We start from the raw sequence: 19453 nt of genomic DNA on the forward strand, positions 1-19453 counted from the left end.
CTTATTTCCTTATGTTTTTCCTCTTCCTGTCTTTTCATCTCCTGCTTCTCTTCTTCCTCTTGCCTTCCTTGCAACCTTTGTTCTTTCAATCTATGTTTCTATTTCCTCACATTTCTTTTTCTCCCCATTTTTCCCCTTTCTTTTTATCTGCTCTTCATACCTTCTTTATTCTCCGTTTCGCTTCCTCTCTTTTTCCTTCTCATCTTGGTATGCCCTTTCTCGCTCTTTATCCTTTCTTTCCTGTTCCTCTCTTTTTTCTCTCTCTTTAACTTCGTCGATAGTTTTTCCGTCTAATTTGAGTAATATTTGTCCTCCCATCCACTCGTTTCGTACGATTCTCACTTCACTAGCTTTGTCTTTCTCTTCCTTATGTCTCTTAGTCTCTTCTTCTATCTCTATCAATTTGTTTCTTCTCTCATTACGCTCCTCACTTTTGCTATGTCTGGACATGTATTTGTGCTCTTTAATCTTACTTTCTTCTGTACTGTCTTCACTGTTATAAGCAGGCGGTGCGTATATCGGATTAATATACCCGGCTGCTTATACCTCCTTGAAAGGATAGAATCAATGCTTCTTAGCAGCTGTACTTTTGTCTTCAGAAGGAGAAGGAGGAGCTGAGGGCGCTGCACCCTCCCCTTCATGCTGATTAAGCATCCACTCCCTCTCTGGCGGGTCTTCTCTCTCACTCTGATACATTTTCCATAGCTCTAGAATAGCTAACCTTTTTTGTAGCTTCTTCCCTGTGTACACAGCATGTAAGTATGTTGTCATGTGTTGCTATACTGTTCTTGATAAAGAACCCTCTTGAGGCCAAGGCATGAACATTTTTTCAGTCATGCCTCTTACCCATTCCGCATATTTCCTAATCTTAGGTGTGTACCTCGGTAGTGTTTTGCACAAGTGTAGAAGAGGAGTGTCCTCCATGATGACAAATCGTTTTTAACTGTCAATTTTTACCAGACCTTAAATTCTGCTGTTACTTTAATTAATTATATCACAACAATCAATTTGGGCATGCACCATCAATCGCTGCCCATTAACCAAAAACAAAACAATTCTTCAAACAATATCCATGCCTACACAAAAATATTCATTTCATTCCTTTGTTTATAATTCTATCGATACTTGCTTATCCTGTTATTATAATATTGACAATCTAAGAATATTATTTTGCTTGTATTGTGTCACAGGCCTAAGGATTTTTCAGAATCTGAGAGTCGTGGATTAAATCATTCTATGCGCATATCATTGAACCATTATTCATTAGATATTTAATCATATTTTGTCTTTATATTCACACAGCAGTGGCAAATTAAGCCTTTAGAACAACAGCCATGTGTGTAAATGTCCATTGTATGACTTGCTCTAGTACTTTTATCAGGTGAGGTGACATTGCTCGTTGCTATTGCAATCTATTTTCTATAATTCTGCTGAATCATGGTACTTCACACTGTTTTTTTGACTGAAACTTGTTTGACATTCAGAGCACGGAAAAGGTTTTATGACATTGCGTGTCCTCTTCTGGTGTCTTAGACATTCCTTCCGCCTGAATGTTTTTGGACATTCTGTGCACTGATGAAGTTTTTCTCTACTGTGTTTAGTCAGAACATATTTCACACTGAAGCTGCTCTGACATTCAGAGCACTTAGAAGCTTTTTCTACAGGGTCTTTCCCTTATATTTAGTCTGTTCCTCTTCAATACGGATACTGTTCCGACATTCAGAGCTTGGTGTTTTCTCATGTGTGTGTCGTCTCATGTTTAGTCAGATGGCCTTTCCGACAAAATCTATTCTGACATTCTGAGCACTGGTAAGGTTTTTCTCCAGTATGTTTTCTCTCATGTTGAGTCAGACTTTCTTTTCGATTGAATCTCTTTTGACATTCTGAGCACTGATAAGGGTTTTCTCCAGTGTGTGTTCTCTCATGTTGAGTTAGGCTGTCTTTTCGATTGAATCTCTTTTGACATTCTGAGCACTGATAAGGGTTTTCTCCAGTGTGTGTTCTCTCATGTTGAGTTAGGCTGTCTTTTCGATTGAATCTCTTTTGACATTCTGAGCACTGATAAGGTTTTCTCCAGTATGTTTTCTCTCATGTTGAGTCAGAATTTCTTTTCGATTGAATCTCTTTTCACATTCAGGACACTGATGAGGTTTTTCTCCAGTGTGTGTTCTTTCATGTTGAGTTAGATGTCCTTCGTGACTAAATTGTTTGTCACATTCAGAACACGGATAGAATTGTTCTTGCAGGCGAGTGTCTCCGGATTGGGTTTTGTTGAGCAAATATGCCATGACAAGAATTCACATAATTTCAAAGTCAGGTCATTGGAAAATGTTTGCTATAAGCCTCTCATGGGAACCTTGATTTCACCTATAACAGCTTCTTTCTATGGGTTTATACGCGTGTACCCCTATGGACAATCTACATTGTGCTGCACCTTTTTCTTGAACACCCCAGTTTACAATTCTGACAACTTCTACCACATGCTTTATCTTGATACGAATCAGACTGATTATATGACCAAAGGTTTTCTAGCAGGTAGCACACCAACAGGTGAATGTATCAGAGTTTAGTAGGTTTAACCAATATGCAATGATGGGAGCACAACTCATTCCACTTGCGTCTTCTCCGATATAGCATCAGAACAAACATAAAACAAATGTTTTTCACATTTGCATTGAGTTCATGTTCGATTGTTCGATATGTATTTTCTTGCAGGAAACAAGCTGTCCTGTTTAATGGACTGTTCTGTTATAGATAGTACTTGCAAAGGTCCTGTGTGCATTGATTCCACTGATAACCCTTAGACACGGTGATGTTTAATGGAATGAAACAACTTTCAGACTCAGAGCTCTGGGACACCTCCAGTTTACCTTCCTTGTAAACCTTTCCAGAGTCTTCATTTTTCTGGTAATTTCCCTGAATTGCAGTGTTGCTTTCTCTCTTCATACTTCAGCCATCTGTGGAGTTAAAACAAAAGATGATGTATATGCCTGTTAGACAGCACATAGCAATCATATTCATACTCTATTTCAGTGGGAATCGTAATATTTTGAAAATGGAAGCAGGGGATTAGAGTAGGAGTTGCTTTTCTGAGATGAATTGTAGCGCTGTGCGGACAAAGATCTTCAAGGCCAGTAATAATCGGAGCGTTGGCAGAGTGTTGGCGAGTTACTACAAGCTACTGAGGAATTGGAGCCGGTGGTAAAGTCTTTTTTTCCTATCTGCTGTGAGGCAGAGTCCTAACATTCTAAACTGCCTCTGCCGGCGGGCAACGTCGCAGAGGTTTGGCAGAATGTTGGCGAGTTACTATGAGCTGCTAAGAAATTGGATCCGGTGGTAGAGTCTTTCTTTCCTATCTGTTGTGAGACGGAGTACTAACATTCTAAACTGCCTCTCCCGACGCAGAGCGTCGCACAGTGTTGGCAGAGTGTTAGCGTAGTGGCCGAGGCCTCCGCCTCCCTTGGTGTCTCGTTGGAACAGATGGAAGCTCTACCAGAGGCCGGCTGCCCGCAAAGAACTAGAAACCAACTGCACTCCAACTGAAGGTCGAACATGGAGCCACTCCTGTGGTGGAAAAAGTGCCGGGTAATCTAGAGGGATTCTTGCTCTTCCCGGTACACAAGGTAAATCCCCCTCTCTTGGTCCGTCTACGGACTTGTTTACATTTACTGAGCCAACAGAACAGCTGGTATAGGCATTGCTAACCCACGATAATTCCTGTACCACGTATAAATCAGCATGTAACAACTAAATTGAATTTGCCTTACCACATGCCTGAAAGGGGTGAGTGAGGCAGCCGTAATGACTGAGTTAAATTTACCTTACCAAACGGTTGATGGGGGCACGATCATGGCACAGGAGGATGGAAGGGTGAAAGGAATGGCAGTCTTGGGGGCCACTGTAGGGCAGTCCCCCTGTTATTAAGGACTTGGCCCCCCTAAAAAAACTCTGTATCCAAAAAGTGTTTGTTTTTTGCAGCGGGACAGTGCCATGAAGACAGGGGAGCTTCTCTAATTAGGAAAAGAAGTAATTCTGTAACGGACACAAGGACCCCCAAATAGCACTTTAGACGCGTGGAGCCATCAGCCGCATCCCCCCTTATGCTCCTCCATAAGATTGAGGGTTCCACCTCAGATAAGTAAGAACTACCGGAACCTGGGGGCCGTAAGGGCCTCACAGAACTGAGTGAGGCCAACAGTTGCTGACCCAATAACGGATGGGGTGACTTAAACGACGGTGATTTATTTGAATCTACCGACCTACTTGACCCAAGAAAACGCAGAGTTGTGGTTATCAGCCCAGCAGGAGGACTGTACATTTGTTCAGGACTGTCAGTCGCCTAACTTGGGGGGTACCGGCCACACACTCGAAGATAATTTTGAGGAAACAGCTGAAATTTCCCTGGGTAGAGCTAGGATTGGCCACAATGCTCACAAAGGATATTGCTTATTTGGCCGCCTGAGCACAGAAGATGGTAGCCGCAGTGGAAAGCACTTTGGCGCAGAAATTGATAATGGGAAACAATTGGACTTTGTTGTTCCTGGTAAGAAATCCTGATCGGAAAATCACCCCGAGTTCCCATCAATGTCGGTTCCTGTTATGAATACTGCTCAGGCAATTTTGCATAATTCTAAAGGGTCTCTGCATCTCAGTGGTGGGGGATCATTGAGAAGTGGAGCCAGGCACATGCTTGATCTCACCATAAATGAGGATTCCAGTGATGAGTCATCTTTGGATTCCTCACAGGATTCCTCCCACTATAAGGAATCCAGAGAAATCTATCCTCGAACAAAGAAACAGAAACAGAAGCATCAAAGTCAAGCTGATGCGAACCCTCGTAGAAAAGTCAAATGGATAACTGAGCTGCAAACTAGTATCTTTTCAGCAGTCACCATAACCCTGGCTCCTTTCCTGAAGCTCTATGAAAACTTACATGGTAATTATAAAGATGAAACTACTCTAATAGTATTGATGCATACTAAATGAATGCACGTAGAAAAATGTATAGAAGTACCCAGAGAAAAGAGAGCGAGGGAAAAAGAAATGGAGGGGGTGATATTGAAAACTCTAGTTGACCTCACACAATAGGCCAGGGCTGACAAAAGAATTTTCCTCAAAGGAGTGCGGGAAATTGCATTGCGGACTAATTCCCAAAACTGGGGAAGGCCCATGGTCCTAGGAGTTTCTTGAGAAACCCAAAGAACGTTCTCTTCGAGTCTTTTTCAGCTCCTCATAAACAGCGGAAAAAGACATACAAGCCGAAATCCTTTACAAATGAAAGTGATCCAGCAGTTATTGGAAAAAAGGCTTGTAGGAATCACTATTCCTACTTACTACACATGATGATAGCTTTCTGGGTGCTTTACTGGCCGAGACTGCGATTATAAACACTGTCACAAATGTAAATACTTCACAGGAAGGTCGGCAGAGTGACAGCCCTGTAATAGGAACCACTAATAATTCTCGATTTCTTACTTTGGCTGAGAGGCGTGCAAAGAAGGCAGGTCTGCGGGTTGAACCAGCAAAAGTATTAAACGTTATGGAAAAAATGATCACGAAATCCAGACAAGAACGTCCCAGGGTATTGACAGCAAAAGAGTCTGTTGACGATGGTGACCGCAGAGTTAATCCCCAATATTGGAGATTTTCCACTGAAACTGCTGGCTCTAACATAGTGAATAATGTTGACAATATCGTCATCCTGGAACAGATTTTGAGGGCCGATGATGGATTAATATTGAACCATTCTAACTTTGTATCTTTTTTACCATGTACCCAGATTGTGGGTAATTGATTCAAAGGACATCAAGATCGTTGACCTCTTTGATGAGTGTGAGAAACCTGAAGGTGTCTCACCCGCTAGTCCCCGGAGATCTGTCATCCAGGTGGGCAGGACACAACCATTGCTATTGGATCCAGTTCGTGGGGGTGGCCCAGTGGGGGAGGATCACTTGGGCAAGGGGTCTTCGGGGAGTGGAAGTGGGACACTGAGGGTTGAAACACGGTATCCTCTTCCCCGTAACACCTTTTCCCCAACCTACCCTGTAGGATATTTAGAAGCTCTACCCCTCCCTTTTTCCAAAACGAACACTTTCTTACACAGTAACAGACAACAGACTAACACCAGAGCCGTTTACCTGATGTGTGCCAACACACAGGTCAGGCAATTGACCTTAACCATGCACACCTGACAGCCCTTTACCTTCCCCACATGGATAAAAGGCAGAGCACGAAAGCACACTTCGAGTAAGGCCGAACGCATGAGGAGATAGCTACACCAAACCGGCAGGTTAAACAGAGAATAAAGGTGGTGAGATTTGGAAAGATGATGACGGGTAGCTCGTGCCATTTTCAACTCAGAGCTGCAAAGCCTCTGAAAGGGAAATCATAAGACCGGGAGTTGCTGCTGGCGTGCGGAGCAGCAGACGTCAATGGTACATGGCGGCCTCCTGCTTTGATAACGCAGGCGGAGAGGCAAGCTGGCTACCATGCTACTATGCTTGACTCCAGAGATCAAAGAAGCCAACGGGTTCAGCACAGCCAGTGAGTCGGAGAAAGCTGATAGTAAACGAACTGTGTTGAGCCCAAGGTTGCAAGTGGCAACATTTTGAATGCAAGGAAAAAACAAGAGAAAGAACTTGTGTGTGTGTTTAAACTTTAAAGAAAACCCAGTAGAGGTCCAGGTGCAGAGCAGTCCGGCACCACGTGGGCGCTCGTTTCAAAGACTCTGACCGGGAACTGTTTTGAAACTACAAGAACCAGAAGGCCCTAGAAAGGGTGGTGTGAGGCGTAAGAATGGTCCTACAAGGGTTGCGTCAAATCCCTTGTACAATCGAAAGTCTCTCACCCGTTGCCAGAGGAAAGCTAGGGGAAGGGAACTCTGCTTTCCAATAAGATTGCGAACTGTGGAATAAGGCAAGTGTGAAACCAACAGAGGGATGCCTAAAGAAAGCTAGGAGAAGGAAAACCTTTCTGATGAAATGAGCAATACATGATCTGTGTTAGAAATACATGAACTGTGTTAAAGAAAGGCTGTAGTGAACCCAGCAGAGGGAGGCCCGATTTGCAAGGAGGATCTGAGCCCGGCACAGGGAGATCCAAGGTGGGAAGAGGAATCGCCCAAGGTACAAGAGTACCAAAGGAACTTTTTGTTGGTTTGCTATTTTGAATCAGCTAGCCTTCTAAAGCAAGAGGCTTTTGCAAGAAAGAGACTTAGACCTCGAAGGTTTTTGATATTGTTGAACTGGAACTGTGAACCTCGTACTGACGAGGCCAAGGAGTGTGCTGTGCTCGAGAGTCCAGCCTTAACCCGTGCATCAAACATGTGGAAGAGAGACCCAGCCATACCATCCTGACTTATAATTTTGTGAACACTTCTTTCTTTTCTGTTGACCATTATCCCACACTCTTTTTGTAATTTAGTAGTAAGTATTGGCAATCATTATTTTTAGTATAGGCCTTTTTTATTGGACCAGACGCCACTAGGACTGCCTTATTATTATTTGATGGTCGTAGCTTGCTCCCATCTTAGATTTAGGTTTAGATTAGGTGTTTTTCCACCCTGCACTTACAGTTTAATAGACACCCTTGAACTGTGATCACTTGTGTCTGTCTTTACTGATATCCCGGGTGTAACGGTAAATCAAGTTCTACCCTGGATTATTCTTTCGTTTATTTTTGCCTCCCTAGGTTTATTACCTTGCGAGTCAGCCCCTCTAAATTCAGTGATCTTGACCCATTGATATTGTCCTGGTTTACGTACGGCAGTAAGACATGATAAATTGGGAATGCAAAGACTAGAGGTGTAAGGTGGAAGAAATAGACTGCAGATTAGACCACAGGAGGTACCCCAACTGACCGGAATACTCCTGGCACGACAACTTCAAGATCTGGTGGGGGAGGGAGTAGAATATGACAGAGTCCTGGTTTCTTTCAGAGAACGTCAGATAAGGGGAAATAGCCTCACTTCAAACCTATTCATGTCTAATATAAGGAGGTTATAATACAGAAAAAACTCCTCCGCTAAGATGTTAGGAAACCTGGGGAGCTCCCGGCAGTGGTTAGAAAAGAATCCATCAGGAAAAGAAAACAGAGATACACAAATTGGGTTATATTTTATAAAACAATGATGTATCAGAGAGATGCAGAACTAATGCTACGAACCTTGAAAGTATTGAATACCCGAAACATGTGGCAACTCCTAAATGATGGGGGGCGAAGAATTGTCCACTCCAATTAAATCCCATACCAGAGGATCATTGGGTGGCTTGCTTCGGGAACTTATTTGCCTTGCATGAACAAACGGGAATTACTATCCCTGATGAACAAAGGCAGCATTGAATAATCCCTGTGGATAGGGAGGAGATTCTACTGCTGATAAGTAAGGCAAGCGGGTCCCATACCCCAAGCCCGGATGGCCTCACTAACAAAATGTTGAAGGCAGCTCCAGAGGCCTGGGCAGACCTCTGGTTTTGTTTCGGCGGATCCTCCAGAGGGGTATAATCCTCAAAACGTGGAAATTGGCCGTGCAATATTGGTGCCAATATTCAAGAAGGGTGACAGGTTGGATCCTAAAAACTACCGGCCCATCGCCCTTCTTGATGTGCTGGGTAAAATATTCGCAGCACTCCTACTGCGACGTTTGAATGAGTGGAGGAAGACATCGGAATGTTTCGACAAACGGGGTTCACTAAGGAAGTTGGCTGTAATTTAAATTTGTTATTAATTACCCTTCTGAAGATGAGAACTGTAAGGGGAGATTGCAAAGTTTATTTGGCGCGCATTGACATGGAGCAGGCATTCGACAGTATAGATTGAGAGGTTCTATGGAACAAACTCGCAATCAGCGGGTGCCCAACGGATTTGCTTTTGGCAATCAAGGACATCTATACAGGAAACTCGATGCAGATTAGGCTGGATCAAGGGGGACATTTAACTAGAAGGATCCCTACTTTTAGGGGCTAAAAGCAGGGATGCCCCCTTGCTCCAGTCCTATTTAATGCATTTATTGCAGACCTAAAAAATTTGTTGGACCCTTGTTATGCTTTTTCACCAAAACTGAATGGGTGTAGTTTGGGCTGGCTTTCATACGCCGATGATTCGGTGATATTAGATCTTACACCAATCGGTCTGCAAGGGAACCTAAATATTCTGCAGGCACATGTAAATCAAAATGGCTAAATCGGAAATATTAATTTTGGAAAGCTTAAAGGGGCGGAAAAGAAGTACCCTCAGCTGCATGCTAAATGGCAAACGGATTCAGCCTGTCCGCTCCATAAAGTACCTGGGAGTTGGTTCCATGTCTTTACAACGACACCCTAAATAACAACATACTTTTAATACGACACCTGAATAACAAAGAAAATAATTATTTTTAATTTGGGGGGCCCCCAAAACCCCTGTTTCTACTGCCCTTTTACCCTCCTCCCAACTGCCCCCACCCCTTTTAATCCCTTACCCCACCCCATATATACTTTTACTAAGAAATTCGACTTTTTGTCATTATTTAGGTGTTGTTTAAAAAGTGTGTCGTTATTTTCGTTTCGTTATAAACACTGCATACCCTAGGAACTGTGATAAGGGCCGGCATCTGAGGGAAAAGATAAAACATCTCACAGCTCAGGGCGTGTTGGTCGGGAGAAAATATGGCACATTTACCCCTCTCTCGATCTTAAACTTCTATAATCAGAAGGTTATACAGCCATAATTTATGCGGCAGAGGCCTGCCTCGGTCTCCCCTGGGAAACATGGGAAGTACTTGAGGGACATTTCTGGAGGAGGGTTTCATGCCTCCCGAACGCCGTGCCAATGGCAATAATAAGACATGAGATTGGTTGGCTGTCGTTATGCGTTGCAATGCAACACTCTTAAGACTGGGCGTATCGGTCGACATTCTCTGTAAAAATCCCCACCATGTAAAAAGGATCCTATGGGCTGATGACTGGAGTGAAACTGAGCACATGAGAGCTCTACCATCCACACATTCTCAAAGAAACCTAATGTGACACCACAAAATCTGAAGGGGTTCCCAGGTGCCAGGTACAGGGGTCTATTTCTTAGATTCCGATTGAACACTCTGCAAACAAAGGTCACTCTTTTCAGATATGGAGGTGAGGTGGGCGATAATAGGTGCCGACTGTGTGGCACTCTTCCGGAAACCTTCAAACATCTGCTCTTGCTCCGCCTGAAATTGAGATCGTTCAGAACACTACATCTGTACAAATACATGAGTGAGGCATGTGGAACTGATGCAGAGGCCTGGTGCGAGGCGCTCTATGGGAGGTGTGGGGGGGGTCAGGTAATTATATTCTCTTGTAACATTTTTGGTAGCGGCTTTTAAGACGTTCAAAGTGCTGGAAGGCTCAAATTAAACTGGTTAGTATTAATGAGGTTGAGACCAGAGTCATGACTTTTTTTCGTGATTTTTCTGTGTTTTTATGGATTTTTTTCCCCCTCATCTTTTCATCATTTTATTGATTGTCTTTAGTTGATTTGGTTTTAATGGATTGTTTCCTGTGATTGGTAAACGTTTGTAATAAACCTAATGCCAAATAAAAAATTTAAAAATAATTAAAAAAATAATCGACTCATCACTTTTCTAATAGAGCTTCATACAGCATTCCTCTTACTTTTGAGCACTGTAAAGACAGGTGTTTTATTATTGCCCAATTAAGTGGCACTCAGACATATGTAAAATGAAATGCCGAATGAGCCCTGCAGGGATTTGAACCTGGATGGCTGCAGTTGGACAATGTCTGAGATGAGCGCTTAACTAGATAAGCTATTTTACCAATGGAGAACACAAAGTGGAAGACAGAGTTAAAGATTTCTTTAAGTAGGGCAAAGAGTTTACACCTTCACTTTAAAACTGTACCTGAAAGCCTCTGAAAAACCCAGCCACAAAGTGTCAATTAGCATTTAAGTGTCATGGGCAACACTAACATGTGTGTCTTGACTTTGAAACATTTGAACATATCTTTCCTTTTAAGTAATTGTCATGAAACACAGTTAAATCGTTCTACTCTGACTCCACAACACAGATGCACATTTTGCGTAAAATATTTTTGATGAAATTCTTTCACCTGGTGTCTAACACTGATTCATACTAATAAACAGTCTATTCATAACGTGCTTAAACACACATTGACGCAAGTGCTTTGGACCAAGACAATTATGAATAGAAGCAGAAATCTAGTGTACAATCTGAAACAGTGAGATTTGTAAACAACAAAAGAAAGGAAACACTAATTGGAGAAACAATGAAGCACACATTTCAAATGCATAATCTTACTGTTATGCCCCAACCCAACATGTTTCTGTCCATTAGATCACAAATGATGGACATTCCTCAGGGGTTACAATGCTATACATTTCCTATAGAGTATATCAGATCTTCCGTCTTACATTTGGATGTTGCATATGGATTTCTCTGTTCCGATGAACTATATTATAGCCAGACAGACATGAGACACTGCTGTGCAAATGTAACAAACCATCCACTTGATGACCACACACAACCAAGTATTCTCATATAATTCCTGATGGCATTAGTGATTCCAAACCAATTCAGGCGAACTTCAATTGTGCAAAACTTCTTAACGGTTCCAGATTTATAGGCAAACTGAATCTTTAGTTCATCCGAGAAGCAATGGTTCCACTCAAGCACCAAACTGGAGTTAGGAAATATGTTTCCGAAAGGTAAACATTGTACCGGGCCAATTCATAGAATCCGGGGCATAAGTAGAACACGCAGCTGGCGCAGAGAGGGCGCGGCGCGTGCGCCAGCATGCGCCAACAGCATTTACGCGCACTGGGTATTCATGGATTTACCCATCCATTTTCATCCGTGGTGCAGCGAACATCCTGCAGCGCCAGTTACGCCCCTAACACCGCCCCTTGCGCCAAAACAGCTGCACAAATCCCCAATACGGCGCAAAGGCCCGTGTAACAGCATGCAGCCCCCCCCAACATCGTAATTGCGTCAAAAATGCACATGTACCCCGCCCGCGCCAGCCAAATCGTGTGAAAAAGTCCTTGCGCACACCGCAGAATACGTGTACCCTGCTCGTGGCAGCCAAATCGCGTGAAAAAGTCCTCGCGCACACCCCGGAATATGCGTACCCCGCTCGCACCAGCCAAATCGTGCGAAAAAGTCCTTGTGCACACCCCGGAATACGCATACCCCGCCCGCACCAGCCAAATGGCGTGAAAAAGTCCTTGCGCACACCCCGTAATATGCATACCCCACTCGCGCCTGCCAAATCGCATGAAAAAGTCCATGCACACACCCCAGAATACGCATACCCTGCCCGCGCCAGTCAAATCGCGTCAAAAAGTCCTGGAGCACACCCCGGAATACATGTACCCTGCTCGCACCAGCCAAATCGCGTGTAAAAGTCCTTGCGCACACCCTGGAATACACATACCTCGCCCATGCCAGCCAAATCGTGTGTAAAAGTCCTTGCACACACCCTGGAATACGCATATCCTGTTCGCGCCAGCCAAATCATGTGAAAAAGTCCTTGCGCACACACCGGAATACGCGTACCCTACTCGCGCCAGCCAGATTGTGTGAAAAACTCCTCACGCGTACCCTGTAATACACGTACCCCGCTCGCGCCAGCCATATCGCGTGAAAATCTCCTCACGCGTACCCTGTAATACGTATACCCTGCTTGCATCAGCCAAATCGTGTGAAAAAATACTCGCGCACACCCCGTAATATGCGTACACCGCTCGCGCCAGCCAAATCATGTGAAAAAGGCTGCGCGTGCTCGGATCACCCGCAAACGCACCTCACAAGCAGCCTACACCACAACGGACACCCCCATCACCCGTGCACATGCCATCAGGCAGCCCACACAACAATGGACCCCGCCATCACCCGTGCACATGCCAACAGGCAGCCCAAACTCTAGGGACCCCCTCATCACCCGTGCACATGCCAGCAGGCAGCCCACACCTCTAGGGACCCCCATCACCTATGCACATGCCAGCAGGCAGCCCACACCACAACGGACCACCCCATCTTCAGTGACCATGCCAGCAGGCAGCCCACACCTCCAGGGACCACCCCATTACCTGTGCACATGCCAGCAGGCAGCCCACACCACAAGGGACCACCCCATCACCTGTGGCCATGCCAGCAGGCAGCCCACACCACAACCGACCACCCCATCACCCGTGACCATTCCAGCAGGCACTCCACACCTCCAGGGTCCACCCCATCACCTGTGCACATGCCAGCAGGCAGCCCACACCACAACGGACCACCCCATCACCCCTGACCATGCCAGCAGGCAGCCCACACTTCCAGGGACCACCCCATCACCTGTGCACATGCCAGCAGGCAGCCCACACCACAATGGACCACCCCATCACCCGTGACCATGCCAGCAGGCAGCCCACACCTCCAGGTACCACCCCATCCCCGTGACTATGCCAGCAGGCAGCCCACACCTCCAGGGACCACCCCATCACCCGTGACCATGCCAGCAGGCAGCCCACACCTCCAGGGACCGCCCCATCACCCGTGACCATGCCAGCAGGCAGCCCACACCACAACAGACCCCCCATCACCTGTGACCATGTCAACAGGTAGCCCACACCTCCAGGGACCACCCCATCACCCATGACCATGCCAGCAGGCAGCCCACACCTCCAGGGACCACCCCATCACCCGTGACCATGCCAGCAGACAGGCCCTGGCTCATGTCCCCCTCCCACCAGTGACAGCAACCTCCCAGCAGGCCCGACTCATGTGCCCCCCACCAGTGACAGCAACCTGCCAGAAGGCGCTGACTCATGTCCCCCCACCAGTGAAGGCAACCTGCCAGCAGGCCCTGACTCATGTCCCCCCCACCAGTGACGGCAACCTGCCAGCAGGCCCCGATTTATGTCCCTCCCCCACCAGTGACGGCAACCTGCCAGCAGGCCCTGACTCATGCCCCCTCACCAGTGACGGCAGCCTGCCAGCATGCCCCGACTCATGACCCCCCATGATGGCAACCTGCCAGAATGCCCCGACTCATGACCCCCCCAAGTGACGGCAACCTGCCAGCAGGCCCCGACTCATGTCCCCCCCACCAGTGACAGCAACCGGCCAGCAGGCCCCCACTCATGCCCCCCCCACCAGTGACGGCAACACAGACCCCAGTATCGGATGCCCACCCAAATGTTACCCATTGGGAACCCCCCCAGTGCAAATCCACAACGATCCATTGTCCCCACTCCCCAATACATGCCCCATGTCATGACATAAACATAAGCACACATGCATGCACCCCTAGACATGTCCAACATAGCCACACAGCAGTGACACATGACTGAGTCAATGACGACTGACACATGCACCAAACAAATGAGAGCAGACCACAACAACACCGGATAGCATGTAAATGTATTGAAACAAATAAAAATTACAAACTAAAAATGAAAAATGACAATGAAAAATCAAAGATGCAAAGGGAAAAGAAATGCAAATTGCAAATTGAAATCAAATCCAAGAAAATTGAAAAATAAAAAAAAATGGTACATCGTCCATAACACAATCCGCAAATCCGTAATGAAAAATAAGAAAAAAACATTTCCTCATGGTTAAAAGAAATAAAATCCTTTCAAATATCCAACTATGTACAAGTAAGTTTTTCAAGGGTCCATGATCCCAAAAAAGGTCCAATCCACAAAAAAAGAAAACAAAAATCCAACTATGTAGATAAAGTGGAGCAATGTCCAAGTACTCCAAATTAAAGTGAAAAAGAAAGGAAACTTACTACTAATGAACTATTTACAATGGTGGCGGGCTAGTCCTACGGCTCACTTTTTGTTGTTAAGGTCTTTGGCTTGGGCATCCTCAAACTCTGTGTCTATGGCCCGGAGGCGGGTCTCTGCTCTCTCCTCAAGGGCTTGCAGGGACGTTGCCATGGTCTCCAGCAACTCCCTGCGTGTCTCCTGGAGGAACTCCACCCTCCTCAATTCCCGGCGCATAGAGTTCTCCGCCCTGACCATTGTGAGCTGTGCCCTCTCTGCCCGCCACCACTCTGCACCTAATCACTGGCCCAACCACTGCCACACAGAAGACACACTTTGCCCAGGGTCCTCCTGCCCATTGGCCGATGCCTGCCCCTGGGATGTTGTTGGCCCGAGTCCTGATGCCTCCTACGTCGAGCCTGCTGCTGCCTTGATGTCATCTGCCTGTGCCACCACGATGGCCTCCGGGACGATGCTGCTGTGCACGTGCCCTCCTCGAAGGTGCCTGCACATCCTCCATTGGCAGGTGTCCAGTTGCTGGGGTGACCACCTCTGCTGGACCACCGACTCCCGACTGTGGCAGGGATGGGATCTCCACCAGCCTGGCCGCGGTGTATGCAGAAGGTCCACAGGGGGCCCAGGTGGCATCTGGGCCGGAAGACGGCATGGAGGAAGACTGGCGCATAGTGGGTGCAGATGAGGAGGGGGTCGCAAGAGTGCCCATCACATGGAGGAACCCTGTGCCAAGGACCTGTTCTAGCCAGTTCACGCGGGCACAAAGGTGTTCGAAATAATGTGCGTTGTCCTGTCTGGAATCACGCACATCATTTCGAATCACGTGTGTGCACAACGCGATACCAACTAGGACAGGCTCAACCCTGTCACGGATTGCCTCGTCCGTAGGTAGAGGAAGGTCAGTTCTTGTGGACTCATCCCCTACCTGCGGACGGGCCTGGATGGAGGCATCCCTGCTGGTGCAGAGTGATGCAGTCACAGTATCAGGGACAGGATTACACACAGGCACATCCGCGGCAACCTGTGCTGCCTCCTGCCCCTGCACTGCACCACCTGCACCAGTGGAATCACCCCCTCCAGGCCCCATGTGTGGGTCTGATACGGCCTTCTCCTCAACCACACCCCCCACCAACCTGGATGACTCTGTGCCATCTTCCGCACTCAAATGCCCCTGTGGGAGCTCACCTACCCCTTCTGCTGCTGAGGAGCCCACGTCTAACCTCACCCTCTTGGGCTTGCCCTCAGCAGCTGCGGCCAGGGAGAGATAGAACACAAGCATTGGGGCACTGTACAATAGTTTGCTAGACACATAGCAAGTGCACATGAGTGGCAGTGTCAAACATCACAGACAGCATCACCCTCCACAACACTCAGGTCATTGGAATTGACACACATGCACAAACAAGAATGGCACGTGCAACAGGCATCTGCATCCATGTCCAGGGAACTGTTTGATCATCAGAAGTGGGGCAGAACGTCACAGGCATCATGGGGCATGCCGATCACATGCACACACACACCACCGGACAGATATGCATCTGGCCATGTACACTTCCTCTCACATAGCACTCATTTCCAACTATGCTCCATCAGCCAATCAGGTACCAAGATGTCCATGTGTCATGCATCCATGGCATTTCACAGTCGCACAACTACCAAACAGACACACGCCCATGTACACTGTGCATGTACATGATGGTGAAAAGTGCATCCATGTCTCACGCCCCATACATGGCTGAGTACAGACACAGGCATGCAAAAATGTGTGCATTTTCACATGCTGGTGTGCATCATGCATGGCAGCACATATACCATCGATGTGGAACACACCTGACTGGACTCACATGCAGCACCGTCATGTCCCTGCACACACACATCCATACATGGGCCATGTCACACATACAGCCATGGTGCACACTCCTGACACACCTCAACATGCACTGTGTCGTTTGAGAATGCATGGACACTTACTGCTCAACTCCAGACGGGTCTGCATCTCGAGGACCTGGTGGTGAAGCAGTGGGCATATGCACTCCAGGACCCGCATCTGTATGGTGGACAGCCGGCCCCGGCGCTCCACTGCATCCTAAGCCTCCAAGAGGCACCGGGCCTTCTTGAGGGTTCTGGACTTGAAGTCCTCCCAGCGCTTCTGGACATGTTTTTAAGTCGCAGGGTGCCACCCTCTCTGCGTTGATGGCACCCACGATGTCCGACCAGATCCTCCTCCATCCTTCCTTGTCGGCGCGCGATGGTCAGAAGAGGGCATCATATTGCCCCAGGACTTGATCCACCAGGATGCCAACTTCATTTGCAGTGAAGCTGGGCTGCCTCTCTGACCGGGGATTGCCACTAGCCCCAGATGGTGCGTGGTCTGACATGGCAACCCCTGAGGCAGGTGTGGGTGGTCAACTGGGTCTTGGGGCTGGGCTGTGGAGCGATGGAGCACCAGTCGGGAGTCTTCTGTTCCAGCAGAGGTGGTCACAACAACTGGCAATGGCTTCTGTGCAGGCACCAAATAGCAGGGCATGTTGGCAGCAGGCAGTCTGGCAGCAGCAGATGGCTCGTAGGAGGCTGCTCAGTGTTCTGAGGGGCAGGCAATGGCCTTCTGGGCAGGAGCGTGGTCTTCCGTGTGCTGTCAGGTGGCCAGCTTGATGCAGAGTGAGTCCGCACGTGAAAAAAACAGCATGTGTGTAATTCAAGGAAAGGCCCTTAGCGCGTAAGCGCGTAGGTGACGTGACGCGCGCAGGCATTTCCCTCGGCATGGGGTTAAAGGTCCGCGCGGGACAGCAGTTTGCTGTACGTGCTTTTCGTGGAGACCGACGCGTGTGTTTCTACTACTTGTGGGTTCACACGTGATTACTTCACAGCAGTTAGAGTTCGTACTTCTTCTTTTGGCGGGGGTGTTGCCTACGCGCACAATCGCGTGTGTTTTTCTTTTCCACGTAAGGCAGACGGTGAGTCGTGCACACTATTTTTCCCCCTGTGTATCGTGTACCCGTTTTCGAGGTCAGAGTAGCCTGCATGTTCCACGCATACGCATTTTTTGTGTCCCTGGGTGCCACTGCGTACTGCAGGAGATTTATTCCACGCACGTGGGCTACCGGGGGTTGCATGCACGTTTGTTTTGTATTTTTGGGGTGCCTGAGCGTTGCGTGACCCGTCATTCTTCCCCAGGGGTCACAGACAGCCTCGCAGGAGCACAGGGGTTTGTCTACCATCTCGTACCCTGCCCCCTTCACCCCAATTGCCCAGGAGAATTGTTGTGTGCACCTCCCATTGGCACCAGTACATCAGTGCCATGGTTGGGAGGCCACCAAAGGGTAAGGACGGCAAAGCTGGGCGTCCTCCCAGGGTTGGGCATGGTGGGGCACATGGCCGGGGTGACCAGGGAGTACAGGGAGTCCAGGGTGGCCAGGGTGGCTGCAGAGGGGGAAGCGTCAGGGGTGCACCACAGGGGCAGGATGTCCAGCCACGTGCTGGTGCAGCCATGCCACCACCCCATGCGGCTCAGGGAGATGCAGCTGCTGCATTCAACCCAGGCACCCGTATGACCTGACAGTGAGATCTGCTGTAACGGGCCCCACGGTAGTGGAAGCTGCAGGTGCAGCTGTGGCTGCCACCACCCAGGCTCGGGGTCATCCAGTGCATGCTGCATCGGCACAAGATGACTCCCAGGCAGATTTTCAGGTGGTCAGCAAGTCCAAGCCACGTGTGACCAGGACTGCTGTAACCGAGGCACAGTTATCTGAGGCAGTGGTGACATCTGCTGCCCCAAGCAGCCAGGTGGTGGTAGCTGCATGGGCAAATGCAGCCAACACCAGCCCGGCTGTGAGTCTGCTAGCCAGGTCTGTGTCAGCCACAGACCTTGGCACTGAGGCAGTTGTGGCGCTGGGGGCAACAGCACCCAGCAGCCAGTCACTCAAGGCAGGGCTTCCGCCCTTCACTGTATTCAAACGCACTAGCTTAGGTTCATCCTGTGACACATGTACTCTGTGCGTAGGTGCATTCTGTGACACATGTACTCTGTATTTGGTGATGATTATTTAGTGCTGCATGTCAACATGCATATTACATGTGTCATGGTGTGTTCTGTTTCACTTGCTGCTGTGGCTATTTGGGTGTTCCGCCATGCTTCGGATACGTGCCATCTCTTTGTTGCCATCTGTCATTTTGACCTTGGATCTGTGCCTGCCAGCAGGTTGTGTGTGATGCAGGTGATATGCAACATGCAGAACATGTGTATGCTTCTCATTTTACACGCATGCATGCCGGAGTTTGAGTTGTGTGTGACATGTCTGCTTCAAGTGTTGGCTGTCGATGTTGTGATGTCTATGTGTGTGGTATGTGATGCTGACATGTGTGCTCATGTTTCTTTTGTTTACGTTATAGGTGATGAGGCACTGGAGGCAGAGGAGGAGGATGTGATTCCAGACACGGTGGAGGGTTCAGGTCAACAACCATGCACCAGTGGTGGTTGTGGGTGGTAGACCACGAACATCCATCGATGCTCCAGGCCATCGTGTCCAGGGCTGACTATGGGTCCAGCTCTGATGAACTCTTTGACCCCAATGTCGAATTGGATGTACATCATACCATGTCGTCGACCGTGAGTGATCCTGCAGTGGATGCTGCTCTGTCCGTGACACCTGCAGTGGGGTAGAGCCCTCAAGGGGCCAGGCAGTGTTGGAAT

General features: G+C 47.9%; 1 long non-coding RNA gene across 1 annotated transcript in view; it reads right to left on the reverse strand.

Annotated features, from left to right (window-relative positions):
• Positions 1–963: 963 nt before the first annotated feature.
• Positions 964–19453, reverse strand: part of LOC138525630 (uncharacterized) — a 111741-nt gene continuing 93251 nt past the window's right edge. Inside the window, exon 3 of the long non-coding RNA XR_011283395.1 lies at positions 964–2957. This is a non-coding gene — a long non-coding RNA (uncharacterized lncRNA). The remainder of the gene's footprint in view (positions 2958–19453) is intronic.

This window comes from Ambystoma mexicanum, chromosome 7p (assembly GCF_040938575.1).
Source record: "Ambystoma mexicanum isolate Mex_15411 chromosome 7p, UKY_AmexF1_1, whole genome shotgun sequence".
Taxonomy (NCBI): domain Eukaryota; kingdom Metazoa; phylum Chordata; class Amphibia; order Caudata; family Ambystomatidae; genus Ambystoma; species Ambystoma mexicanum.